At 45.1% G+C, this 13,193-nt stretch overlaps 1 long non-coding RNA gene across 6 annotated transcripts in view; it reads right to left on the bottom strand.

Moving 5' to 3' along the window:
* The window catches only part of LOC136020665 (uncharacterized), a 72,753-nt gene extending 63,765 nt beyond the window's left edge, over window positions 1-8,988 (bottom strand). For 5 of the 6 annotated variants that reach the window (XR_010615439.1, XR_010615440.1, XR_010615442.1 and 2 more), the window contains exon 1: window positions 8,847-8,988. This is a non-coding gene — a long non-coding RNA (uncharacterized LOC136020665). Of the gene's footprint in view, window positions 1-3,416; window positions 3,518-8,846 lie in introns of those variants that run through there. The other variant, XR_010615443.1, reaches the window with a different exon arrangement.
* Window positions 8,989-13,193: the final 4,205 nt, after the last annotated feature.

The following is a 13,193-nucleotide window of genomic DNA, read 5'->3' as shown; positions in this document are numbered from 1 at the left end:
GCACAGAACCTGTAAGCAGTTCAAATACTGCATTATATTTATCAGATTCCCAGATACCACTTGACGTACTGCTGAAAGGAACCTTCCATTGTAGGTACAGAATCAGCACGCTGACTGCAGTGCTTTGATGTTCCCAGATAAGGTCAATAATCTGCATAGCAGGGAATTATTCACAGCCTGCAGGTTGTGGAAACATGTTTTCATGGGCAGTGCAAAGATAGCGTGTTGAAACTAGGTTAGTGCTTTTTGTAGAAAGGTTGTGAGACTTCTGCCAGGAAGAAGAATCTGAATCCATCTGAACAAGCTGCATATCTTCCCTGCTCTGGAGCCAAAACTGTAAGGTGCATGTCTGATTGACAGGAAAAAGCATAAGGTACATTCAAAATCTTAGCGTGAGCTCCCAAACAGAAGAATTGAGCGAATGAATTTAACGGTAAATCAGACAGAATATGATCAGCAGTGAAGAGCTATTCAAACCGCTTGCTTTGAGCAAGCCATGTAGTATCACTGAAGCAATCATCATCTTTCATGAATGGAGTCAAAGGATTTTTTGGGCCCAAGAAGCCAATCTCCTGTATTCTACATTTTGCACAGACTAAATGTGCCATACTAGAGAATTTAAAGCTGACAAATGTTAGGCCAAGATATATCAAAAAAGAGACAGCATGCTCTGAGGTTCACATGTTCCTTTATAGCTATTTTTGTCAAAAGCTGAATGGAAAAAAGAACTGCTCAAACAGCCAGTAATACTGAACTATTCTTACTAGGCAGCTATTTCTCCTTTAAGTCCCCTGCTAACCATGTGAGACTTTGATAAGCCAAGCTTTTGTTTCTTTCCACTCTATGTCAACTCCTTCTGGAAGCAATGATGCCTCCTTTCCATAAGCGAGACATGCCAATGACAAAACCAGAAACTTCTGATGAAGTCAGAAAAAGATTAATAACTGACTCTATTGCTGACTGCTTTTGCCTGGAACAAGGACGACAGCCTCAATTCTCTAGAGCAGAATTCACATCCTAGATGCAAGAAGATCTGTTCCATAATCAAATAATATTAAGCATTAATTAGCTTATGATATTTTGCATAAGCTGCCCAACATGTTCATTTGAGTTTTCAAAGGGCTCTTGCAGCCCCACCAGGATGCTTGGGAGCCACCTATGACTTACAGAATCACAGAATCACAGAATCCCAAGGGTTGGAAGGGACCTCAAAAGATCATCTAGTCCAACCCCCCTGCAAGAGCAGGGTAACCTACAGTACATCACACAGGAACTTGTCCAGGCGGGCCTTGAATATCTCCAGTGTAGGAGACTCCACAACCCCCCTGGGCAACCTGTTCCAGTGCTCTGTCACTCTTACAGTAAAGAAGTTCTTCCTGATGTTAACGTGGAACTTCCTATGCTCCAGTTTACACCCATTGCCCCTTGTCCTATCACTGGATATCACTGAAAAAAGCCTAGCTCCATCATCCTGACACCTACCCTTTACATATTTGTAAACATTGATGAGGTCACCCCTCAGTCTCCTCTTCTCCAAGCTAAAGAGACCCAGCTCCCTCAGCCTCTCCTCATAAGGGAGATGTTCCACTCCCTTAATCATCTTTGTGGCTCTGCGCTGGACTCCTTCAAGCAATTCCCTGTCCTTCTTGAACTGAGGGGCCCAGAACTGGACGCAATATTCCAGATGCGGCCTCACCAAGGCTGAGTAGAGGGGGAGGAGAACCTCTCTTGACCTACTAACCACTCCCTTTCTAATGCACCCTAAGATGCCATTTGCCTTCTTGGCCACAAGAGCACATTGCTGGCTCATGGTCATCCTCCTATCCACCAGGACCCCCAGGTCCCTTTCCCCTTCGCTACTTTCCAGCAGGTCAACCCCCAACCTGTACTGGTACATGGGGTTGTTCTTTCCCAGATGCAAGACTCTACACTTGCCCTTGTTAAATTTCATCAAGTTTCTCCCCGCCCAACTCTCCAGCCTGTCCAGGTCTCGCTGAATGGCAGCACAGTCCTCTGGTGTGTCAGCCACTCCTCCCAGTTTTGTGTCATCAGCAAACTTGCTGAGGGTGCACTCAGTTCCCTCATCCAGGTCATTGATGAAAATATTAAACAGCACCGGTCCCAGCACCGACCCCTGAGGAACTCCACTAGTCACAGACCTCCAGCTAGATTCTGCGCCACTGACCACAACTCTCTGCCTTCTTCCTTTCAACCAGTTCTCGATCCACCTCACTACTTGATCGTCAAGCCCACACTTCTTTAGCTTACCTATGAGGATGCTGTGGGAGACAGTATCAAATGCCTTACTGAAATCAAGAAAAACTACATCTACCGCTTTACGAGTTCTGTCTTTTCACCAAACAATGCTGGAATACAGGAACAGAAAAGTGGATAAAGGCTTTGGAGGCAATATTGGCATTTGTTCTGTGTACAGAAGACAATGTGCAGAAAGACCAGCATACCAATGTCTTTTGTTTGCACTAAAGCAGGGAAGAATAAAGCCAGGAAACTGCTCTTCAACTGCCCAAGAAACACTGGCCACATACTTTTGCTATCTGCTCCACTTCATCCTGTCTCACAATCCATTTATCTTCTGCAATTCCTAGGAATAATCCAACAAAACAGCTCATAGGCAAAAAGTGCCCAAGGAGATGTTGGTCACTTCGGGCCATCAGAAGTGCATTCAATGCAATTAGCAACTATTGCAGCTGCCAGTAACACAGGGGCATTGCACAAGATGCTTGGAAATGGAAGGAAAACGTTGTGGTAAGTGCTAACAGAAGTTGAGATGGTTTGTGCATCAGTGAAACCCTCTATGTAAACTTGGTCCATGCTCTAAACTAGCACTCCATGAAACACTTGGAAAGGGTTAAAATGCATTACCAGCTCCTCTATCTAATCTTAGGGGTTTAGCCTGAGGAAGAAAACTTGACTGCAAAACTTCCCTTTGTTATTTGGACACCATCACTCAGGTAGCCTTCAGACAGCACTTTAAGCAGAAAGCCTGAGGTAAGCTGAACAGTACCACACCTCCCTTGTTCTAGCTGGTATATCCGAACAATTAGGCAGTGACAACGGCGAGGATAATGGGCGTGCTAAAACGTTTTACAGCCATCAGCCACAACGCAGTTAACCCGCATTCCCCAGTCAGTCACTGCACCCGCACTGACCCCTCGCACCCTGAGGGCAGGCCCTTCGCTGACACAACCGCAGCACCCCGCACGGGCCTCGCTTTGCCCCTGGTGTGGCCGCCACACCTCAGTGCCCGCCGGGGCAGCCCAGCGCCGCTGCCTCAGCCCCGCTGCTCCGTCCCGGCGGCTTTCATGGCGGAACGCGGCGAGGCCAACCCTGGCGCTGCCGAGCCCCCCCCGCCCCGGGGCCCGGGCCGCCATGAGGCGCCGGCCGCTCGCACCCACCTGCACCCGCCCGAGCGCCACCTGGCGGGCGAGGCGCCCCGCAGCCCTTCCCCGCGGCGGCCGCGCTGCCAAGATGGCCGCCCCGCGCGCGCCGCCGCCGCCTTGAGGGCGAGTACCTCCGGCCTCCTCAGCGGGCCCGCCCCCGCCAGCTCCCTTTCCTTCACCGGCGGGCAGAGCCCCGCGGGGGCCTCGCCTCCTTTCACCTGGTCACAAAGTGAAGGACGCCGGAGTCGCCTGCGACGTTCAAACCGCAGCTGTCAATCCAACAGTTACTTCGACAGGAGCACCACCATCCAGGTAGCCTTCCCTTGGGGTAACTCCAGGATGGGCTTTGCCATTCTTAAAAGTGCCCAAGGAGCTCCCCAAACAGGTACAGCTCCTGTGTGGAATGACCCAGCAAAGGGAGTTGCTGTCATGGGAAGGCATTAGGTAGAAGTAAGGGTGGAAGAACTGGTACGAAAACAAATGTACTTTATCAGCAAGTGATGGCATGGAAACCACAAGGCTCTTGATTGAAGCGAGTGTTAGAAGCAGCACATACACCTTCACAAAAGGTGCTTTGCATGGACTGAAGATGCTCACTGGCGTGTAGCTCCTCTTTTACCTTCTAAAACATAAGCGGAGCAAACGTCATTCTCTACAGAGCCCGAGTCAACTTTCCAGCTCAAAGAAGGTGATCTTGCGTCTCTGGAGACCTACTTGTAGCCATCATCTGCAACAGAATGAGTTTGAAGGATTTCGGGTACGGGGGTGCTCCTGGAGGAAGCTTCTGCACCAACCCAGCACTGGTGCTGTCACTGCAACAGTATCTCCACATCCAGTTTCTCCTCAGCAAGAAAGAGCACTCTTCCTCCCCCCTGCACACAGGGTAACTCTAAACAGGATCACTGCTAAACAGCAGGAAAATGCATTCTTTTCAAACAATTCCACCAAGCTCCCGACGTTTCCTGGCAAGTCTGTGCAGTCAGCTTCACAGGCCTGGACACTGACACGGCCACATGCTCAGGACTAGCGCAGCTGGCGTAAAGAGACAGCCCAAAACTGGTATCATAGAATCACAGAATGGGTTGGGTTGGAAAGGACCTTAAGATCATCCAGTTCCAACCCCCTGCCATGGGCAGGGATGCCTCACACTAGACCATATCACCCAAGGCTCTGTCCAGCCTGGCCTTGAACACTGCCAGGGATGGAGCATTCACAGCTTCCTTGGACAACCTGTGCCAGTGCCTCACCACCCTCACAGTAAATTTCTTCCTGATATCTAACCTGAACTTCCCCTGTTTATTTTAATAATATAAAACTTACAGTTTGGAAAAGGCCATTCAATGAGAGCAATCATTAAAAGCATGGCTATACAGCAGGTATCAGTTCCACTAATTTGGCAGATGATCCATTAAAGAAATGTCCATTTAACAAAGCTGCCTCAGGTGTATGGGTGCCCTGCTCTGACTGAGGTTGCAGACACACTTCAGGCAGGTAGCTTGGTGACATTACGAGCCCTTCTAATACTTACCATGAGCATCTTGTGTTCATCATGTTCATGAAGACTCAAACAGTCATAGAGTAGCATTTGTTAGGGGACAGAAGCAGTTTATTGACACCACTGAGAATAAGTTAATTCAAAACAGATCCAGAGTCCTGAACTAGGGTGTTACATAGCTTGAAATATAACAGAAGACAACAATAGTAAGAAACAACAGAAAATAGATGCAAACAAACCACTTCACACTATTTCTTCAAGACATGCTACTAGAAAAGCACACTAGGCATAAAAAGCCAAGATACTATGTTTAGAAAGGACTCAACTGCAAATACGTAGCAGTTCCATATGAATGGAAAGAGAAAAACATTTTAAGTGCTCAATGTATTTAAGACACCTTCCAAAATGGTTAAGATGGGCCTGTTGCAAATAGCAATATCAACAATGTATGTACCATCATCTGTAATTAGATACTTACTAAACAGACCAGACCATACATGCTTCTTTTGGGTGATTATAGAACTCACTGTATATTTAACATTAAGATCTGAAATAAAATCTACTGAACACATTTCAAAGACAGGATGAAAATATGGGGTGACAAGTGTTTTTAGGTGATTGTGAAATTACAATCTTAACCATAAAATTCTATAAGCTGGCACTTGCAGTATAAGTAGCCTACCCTTTTCCATCATTCACACCCTAAAGCCAACCCTTTGTACATGAGAGGACAGACACAGTGGAATGAACCAGGAAACTGTTCTGGGTCAAAAACCAACCATTAATATCTTTGCCATGTCATTTTAGCTCCCATCAGTTGTTTGACTCAATTCATCACACAACCACATTAAGGCTAGCACTGACAAAGACAACAGGTAGCAAGAGGAAGAGACACTGGATCTTTCAATAGCAGTGTTAACTTATCATGAAAACTTTAGCCAAAGGCACAACAGCACCACTTCCAGATGGCATTTTAATGTTCCCACATATCCGCTACTGATTCTCCTATTTATGGAAAGAAAACAAAATACAGTTAAAATCATCACTTCATTTTGTAATTTAGAGGAAAGAAATAAGCAGTCTAGCTTGAGGTTAGCTTTCCTTTCAGACTTTATGTATTATATGCTGTACCCATTGTAATATCTCTTTCTCACCACTTGCATTTAAATGTCTTTGTTTCTCAACAGCGAACTCCTCCCTCTTTACTCCAAGCCTGAGATAAGCTTTTATAACTCCCCCCATCTCTCCTTCCATTTTGCCTCAGCATTATTCTCCCATTCAACCTTACAACATTTGACTTGATTTTCCCAGGGATCTCTTATTTTCTTTTAGACACTGACCTTGCTCCTTGATAAAAAGATTTGGGTCAGGTATTTCATATTGTCAGCTGTTCAGGCCCACAGATTATGAATACAGTGCTCTAACTTAACACACGGCATTAAGGAACATGAAAAGAAGAAAATTCAGCACTAAATCTCTTCGACAAAGTTTTCCAAAAGCCACCTGCTTTCACTCAAAAAGCTCGCTGCCTTTGTTGGAATGTGAAGTGCTCTCCTGGCATATCATTAAGATGGAAAGGTAGGCATAGAAAACTTTAAAAATAGCTAAAGCAGAAAACCACACAGCTCCAGCAGGAACATTTCAGTATTGCTGAAAATTAACAGGTTCTTCAGTGATGGCCTCCTATACCAGCTTCAGAACACTGAAAAAAACCCAAACCTACAAAGGGGAAAATAATGAGTGTATAAGGAGAAGCAAAAAAGAGTAGAATGGCAAGGATTTAAATAGTAAAACTAAGGAATTTCACAGATATTTACAGGATACATTTAAATAGGGCACAATAATGTATTGTGCAGAACATGCTTGAATGCTTTCACTTAGCAAAATCGACTGGCCTACATAAATACCTTATTTTGCATTCATCATGATCTTGGTCTCATTTGCGAGAACTGCTACACAAAATTACAAAAGCATTATGAAAATGAGGAGTTACATGCTAGAGGAAAATTAAAAATGCAAAACTAAAGTAGCTCTTTTTGATTAGGAACTGAAAGCCCTCATTTCCACAGCATGGGTATATGACACAGCTAAGCAAGGAAGGCAAGGCCCACAATAAGAGGTGCTTAAGAAGATGCTTCCACAAAAGATGTGCCTGATCCCGAAGTAGGAAAATACCAAAATGCTGTCCCTACTTTGAGCAAGCCACCAATATGTGAGAGAGTCAAGAGAAAGCAATATTAAAACAGACATTTATTTTCAGCTGAAGGTGCCTGAAGGGAACAGAATGACTTGCCAGTAGCAAAGGACACAAGTTGTTTCTGTTCTTGTAAGAACTAACAGGCTTAAGACTTAGCTGCAGAAACACACGGCCTGTCATACAGTGCTACACAGCGATCTTGTTTTACTCATTGGCACGTCTTCTTTATTTCTTACTTAACAGCAGTATGAGTGGCACTTGATAAAACCAACAGAATCCAGCTAACATGAACTAATACTTTAATGAAACTTATTCCCTGCTAAGGGTTTCACTTTGCCCTGTCATCTTAATCAAGCTTAAACATTCATTTTTGTAACTGTTACTTGTTTCTGGCCCTGTATAGATGTGTGACTAATAAAGCAGATCTTAATCCAGAAGTGAGACAAGAGCTGTCAGTGGTTTTACCACAAGAATTATGTGGGTATCATGGACTGAAGTGTTATATCATCTCCTTGGAAATGCTGAACAGAAAACCAAAATAAAGATCCCAAGATTTGGACCTGTCTGACTTACTGCAAATCACAGACAGCCACAGATGGAGAGGTGAAATCGATGTTGTGATGGTATCAAGGGAGAGGCATAGGGAAAAAAGTCTCTTTAATAGTGAAGCTGAACAAGAGTTTCTAATTTTTTCTTTTCTTCTTAGTGACAAAAATAAATCGTATCAGCATTTAACTGCCAAAACGAAGGGAGGGGGTGAGGGGAAGCTGTTTTAAGGACTGATTTCAAAGAGTCTTTTATCTTGACAAGAAAAGATCTTAGATGATCTGCCCAAAGAGAACGTTATTCACTTTCCATCAGCAGTAGACTCAGTGGGATAGCAGCTACGTACAAGTCAGGAAGGGGGATACTCGCAAGCACTCCCTACTCTTGTCTTGTAGCCTTCCTCTCTTTTTTGGGGGTGGGGGAGTGTCTTAGCCTACAGTGTGCAACTTCAAAACCTCCCTCTTTACCTTCAGGGATCTCAAGCGTCCCCTATCCATCACCAGGATGGTGACAGTCTGCAAGATCGCCGCTATCACCATCCTCATGGAGCCAAACAGTTAACATCTCGTAACTAACCGCACTTAGGACCCTCAAACTAAGCATCATTCCACTTAACCACATCAGCGCTCTTATTTTACAGTCACCAGCAGACTTGGTTTCCGCAAGAAACAAGTAACAGGGTAGCAGCCGCAGCCATAGTCACTTACAAGAGAGCACAGAAACACTTCCTCAGCTCTTCAGGAGCTCAGCAGCAGCTCAACTTGACCCAACACCGCATCCCACACACGGGAGACCCGACGTCGAGGCCCTCCTCAGCCAGAAGGAACGCGAACACCCCGCGCGCTCGCGAACGAGTCAAGCCCCGGGGGCACCGGAGCCGGGCAGGACGGAGCCTCTCGCACAGCCCTCCCCAAACGGCGCAGGGCAGAGGGGCAGGACCTCCGCGGCTCGGGGACAAGGCGAGCCCGAGGGCTGCTGATGCATCCATGCACGCATCCACCCCGGCAAGTGACCCCAGCAGCCTCCGACGTGCGGCGGGGCCGCGCAGCGGGGGTGACCGGCCCATGGCGGCCGTGCCCTGCACAGGGAGCCGGCCCCTGCCCCGGGGCAGAGCGGAGCCCCCCGCCTCAAAGGGTGCTGATGAGCCCGTCCCCGGGCCGGCGCAGCCCCTGCTCGCCGCTCCCCACCCTCCGTGCTCCGGGCCTACCTCTTTAACCCCGGTGGCGGGGTCAGGCGGAGGGCGAGCCGCCGCGCTTCGCTCCACTCTCCTCAGCCGCGGCCGCCGGAACCGGAGCTCCTCCGGCCACAGCATCACCCCGCCGGTCCCCGGCTGAGCCCATGGCAGCGGCTGCTCCGCCCCCCGGCCGCGCCTCCTCCTCCTCCTCCTCCCGGGCCCAGCCGTCGCCGGGGCTTCCCTCAGCGCTCCCAGCGGGCCGTGCGCGCCTCCCAGCGGCAACAGGCGGTACGGCAACCCGGGGCGGTGACAGCGCTGCGCTGTGACGGGCAGCGATCGCGCACCAGACCCCGCGTCTGGCTTGGAATCGCTGGGAAATTCAAGGCTGTAGGTGCTCAGGATTTCTCCGCGCCCCGTTCGCAAGGTATCTACGTGACCTGAGGCTAGAGACGTTCAGTTCTGCGTTAGGCAGAGCAGCACTGACAGTGCTAAGTCACAAAAGCATCCTGTCCTCCCTGAGGATGGAATGGCAAGACCCCGGGTGGAACCTGCAGTTACAGACACTTTTCAGCCCTTCTGGACGCTTCTTCACTGCCGAAAACACTCTTCCTTCAATTAGGCTCCTTTAAAACATACTCTTAAACCAAAGCGCCATTTTAGAGAAGGACAAATGATCAAGACAGCAGTTAGACACAAAACCTGCCATCTGTTCTGGTTTAGCTGTTCTTCCTCTAAGCAGGAAACAAGACCTGCTTGGTAACTGCTATCAGTTCATAGGACAGGGGAGGATTTATCAGTAACAGCACAGTTCTCAATGCTGAAATATGCAGTAGTTCCCACTAATCCCTTTGAGACATAATCTAATTTTAGAATTTCATACTACATAAAACTACTTCTGAGTGCTTGCAGAGCACAAGGCCACAACAGGCCTGCACCATCATCTTCTTGGCTTTGGATAAGACCAAATTATTGCTGAATAATGGCAGAAATATAAATTCAGTTTAGCATTCCTAAGAAAATGTTAGATTTACAGTCTGTGGTTTGCTGCAATCAAAGCACTGATGTAGGCTTGAGGAGGCACTTGAAGCAACAGAAGAAAAAGTTAATGGGGTTACAAGATTTCCCCAAATCTCTTCTAAAGAGTAGGGTCAGAGTGGGCTGAACCTGGTCTAAGTCACCCTGACAGCAGCATCAGACAGACCTTTTTACACTAAACTTGTGGTGACTAAAACCATCTGAAAAATCATGAGGCATTTGCAAATATCTCCCACTGACCAGCACTGCTCAGAGCAGAAACATGCTGCATCTCTGGGCACTTTACATCACATTTCAATTTACGCTCTCCAGGTCTGGCCAGCATCTTGCCATGTACTGGTGGAGTTAACAACACAGACTTATTCTCTGCTCAGCCCCCTAGGTGCCATTTTTATGCTGCAGATCCCAAGGGTTTGAATTCTGTACCTCTGAAAAAGCATTTCTGTCATGGGAAGATGTACCTGATAAAACTTCAGTGGGATTTGGCAAGTGTATTTGGGAACCTTTAACAGATCAGGATGAAATAATCCTAACTTGTTGTGTATCACAGATTAACTGTTACAAACCTATATTACCTATCCTAGGAGGAAGACCATGACAAGGTCTGTTTAGAAGAAACACAGCAAGCCAGGGGAAATACTCTGTGTTTTAAAAGTTTAACACCAACTTCAGTTCCTCCTGATTATTTCATACAGATGGTACCATCCACATGGGCTTTAGCATTGACAGGAATTCTTTACCATAGAGGAAACCTCTCAAGAGGAAACAGCACTAAAAAGAACAAGTCATGCTTTGTATTTCTGTTTCCATGACCAAATGGCTTTGTGACCTCTGTGTCTCAGCTGTAAGATAGGGATAAACCTTCTATCTTCACTATCCTAACAGTTTATCAATGCAAAGCACAGCCAAAATACAAGGAAAGCCACATGCTGAATTACCTCATTTTTTCAAGATACTAACTTTGCAGGATGACTCAAAAAATCAAAGCTTTTTGACATGATACAGACCCAATTACTGAGAGTTACCAGCATTCCAGTTTTAACACAACACCCAAATTATCTTGTGCTAGTAGCTTTTAAAATTAAGTCTTAGCTCAATGATTCATGAGCTTGCAGGCATATCTAGTTTTCTCATCCTCCAGCACAGGACAGCAAGAATACAAAGGGCAGACTTAACAATAAGGTTATTTAGGGGTTTCAGCTATTAGGATTTAAAATTTCTAAATTACAAGTCCAAGTGTTCACGTAAGCCTGTGTAGCATTCAGAAAGTCAGAGAAATCTGTGTTTATCTATTCCATACTTTCTCCTCAGCATTTATAAGCATTTCAAATCCTTTGCATCCTCCAACAGAAAAAAGCGTAAAAAAAACCCTTTTTTTTTACTGGGTACACAATATCCAGAACAGCAGCAAAGCAGCAAAAGGGGAAAAGAAAAAAGGAAAGACCTTGCAAGAATTCCAGTGTTTCACAACAGGAATATCCAGGAATACCCTTTTTGTGCCTAGAGGTTATTGTTACAACTATAAAGCTTAAAGAGAAAGACTGGGCTTGCAGGCAGAAATAGTATCTTGTACTTGACCAGCTTATACATCTTAATATAATGGACAAACTTCCGGCTATTGCAAAATGAAGTATTCCTTTCTGCAATACACCTGAACTCTCACCTCCTTCATTAGCCTATCTCCATTTGCTTCCTACTTTTATCTCCATTTTGTTTGGCATCTGTGAATAACTAGGCCACTTATTTTCAGAACCAATTTAGACATGCCAGATTGTGATACACATCATTTTACCTATTGTAGCCACACCAATATAATGGGTTTTATTCAAGCAGAAACCTCTGCACTGGATGATGTCCCTACCTTCTCTAACTCCTTCCACATCATCTGCTGTTCTCATCTGTCACTCACACTCTGTTCCTTGTTTCTGAGCATTGTCTTGAAGCTGTGACTACAAAATAAGAAAGTGGTATCAGTAAGTAGCCATTACCAGGTGCTCAAGACTGAAGAAATGCACCTCAAAGAACCATATTCTCCTGTGAAAAGGAAATGTGGCAGCCAATAAATATGCTCATATATATTCTTTTAAACCTAATATCACAGAGTCTTTCACACTGATGAAACGCAAAGAATTTCCTTACACTATCAGGTAATAAAACTGTAGTTCAGGTAGAAAGGAATGTTAATTGTAACGACAGGAAATACAATGTTATTAGCAACACTTCTGAACTGCTAATAAGAAATCCATGCTTAAACAGCACCATGATACTTCAAATTGCTTTGCACTTCATATTTCCAAAGCACTTTTGAAATCAAGCATACTACATGAAGTCCTCAGAGACAAATTAATCTTGTATTTGAGAGGTAAAGTACACAAGTGATCTATCACAGCTGCACAAGGAGTCTGAATTCTTAAATCTTGGCTACATCTCACCTCTCCAAGAACCAGCTGTACCATTTCTCACATACTTCTATAGCATCCAAGAACAATATTGTTAGCATACAATACATTTTACCTCATGCTAGTATTGGAAGCCATTTATGAAGCTACCTTGAAGCTAATTATTCCTCTCTAGCTTTACCACATGCAACTATTACATAATAGTATCTGAATATTGATAATGTATTGCAAGGAACACATATGCATCAGAAGTTATTCAGGCGTGTCTGAAATTGGACTGTCACAGTTTTAAGATAACAAGAAAGCTTCCAAGGGGTATGTAGCACGAGTCAGTCTTTTTCCTGCTGGTATAAAATTTCAAATCATCAATTTCAATTGATTACATATGAAAATCCCAGAAAGTCTTTGTATCTGCAATTAGATAAACTTTCAATTTCACAGAATAACCATCTTAACACCTTGTTAACTCTTCTCAAGGTGATAAGCTCTGAAAGACTGCTGGCATTTAAAAAGACAAATGTTATTCCATGGTATTTAACAGTTGCATTCCTTCCTCAAGGAGGCAGCAGTAGGGAAAGTTACAGTCTGTCTTTACAATTAGTTTAGGAAAACTACCAGTAGATATTGCAGTGATTTGCAGAAACAGTGTTGCTGACCTGCATGAATATGCCATTCAGTCTCACTCCCTTACAACATCCCAGACTAGCTTCGGTACCATCCCTCCACTGCAGATTCAGTCCAGGTCAATCCTAGCAGTAGTCGACTCTTTCAATTCCTGTCCAACCTTAAGTGCCCTGTCGAGCTTACTACATCCTAAGGACATGTTCTCCTTGGTCTTTGCTTCTGCAATCATCTACCCCCTGGATTATTAGCAGTTTTAGTTTATGAGAAATTCTCTTACACACAGAAGCTTGTTGGAAGGCACAGAAACATTAATGGCTACTAA

Source organism: Lathamus discolor, chromosome 11 (genome assembly GCF_037157495.1).
Source record: "Lathamus discolor isolate bLatDis1 chromosome 11, bLatDis1.hap1, whole genome shotgun sequence".
NCBI lineage: Eukaryota > Metazoa > Chordata > Aves > Psittaciformes > Psittacidae > Lathamus > Lathamus discolor.
This window is presented reverse-complemented; position numbering and strand designations above follow the sequence as displayed.